Genomic DNA, 767 nt, shown 5'->3' on the forward strand with positions numbered 1-767 from the left:
AAGCTGTTCAACAGAACCAATTCTCTGGAAGCCCTGCAGACGACCCCAACCTCCATTTATCTGTGTTCGTGCAATATGTCGACACTGTCAAAGCTAACAACGTTAGTTCCGAAGCTATTCGATTACGTCTCTTTCCCTTCTCCTTGAGAGATAGAGCTAGAGCGTGGCTTCAATCCCTACCTTCTAATTCCATAACTACATGGGACGAATTGAAGAGAGTATTCTTAGCAAGATACTTTCCGCCTAGCAAAACCGCTATGCTAAGAGGTCAAATCAACGGATTTACCCAGAAAGATAACGAATCACTCTTCGAAGCTTGGGAACGATACAAGGACATGCTTAGACTATGCCCTCATCATGGACTCGAACCATGGCTGATCATCCATGCTTTCTATGGTGGTCTCCTTTATAATACTAAAATGACTATAGATGCCGCTGCTGGCGGAGCATTAATGGACAAACCCCATGATGAAGCATATAACCTCATAGAGAACATGGCAGAAAACCATTACCAATGGGGTGGAGAACGAGCCGCTCTAGAGAAAACCCAAACCAAAGGAGGAATGTATGGAGTAATTGGTATAGACTGCGTTAACGCTAAAGTAGACGCTTTAACTCAAAAGATCGAAAACTTAACCATCACTCCTTCAGCCACCGCTGCTGCCGTAGCACCTAACTGCGAGATTTGTGGATTAATTGGACACACAGTTGCCGAATGTCAACTCTTGACTGGTATCCCATCTGATCAAGTAAATTATGCTCAAGGA

The 767-nt window shown here is 44.1% G+C and overlaps 1 non-coding gene across 1 annotated transcript; it reads right to left on the minus strand.

Annotated features, from left to right (window-relative positions):
• Nucleotides 1-257: 257 nt before the first annotated feature.
• Nucleotides 258-364, minus strand: LOC131621147 (small nucleolar RNA R71). The gene has a single exon (XR_009289476.1). It is a non-coding gene; the product is annotated as a small nucleolar RNA R71 (small nucleolar RNA).
• Between the last annotated feature and the right edge of the window lie 403 nt (nucleotides 365-767).

Source organism: Vicia villosa, linkage group LG7 (assembly GCF_029867415.1).
Source record: "Vicia villosa cultivar HV-30 ecotype Madison, WI linkage group LG7, Vvil1.0, whole genome shotgun sequence".
NCBI lineage: Eukaryota > Viridiplantae > Streptophyta > Magnoliopsida > Fabales > Fabaceae > Vicia > Vicia villosa.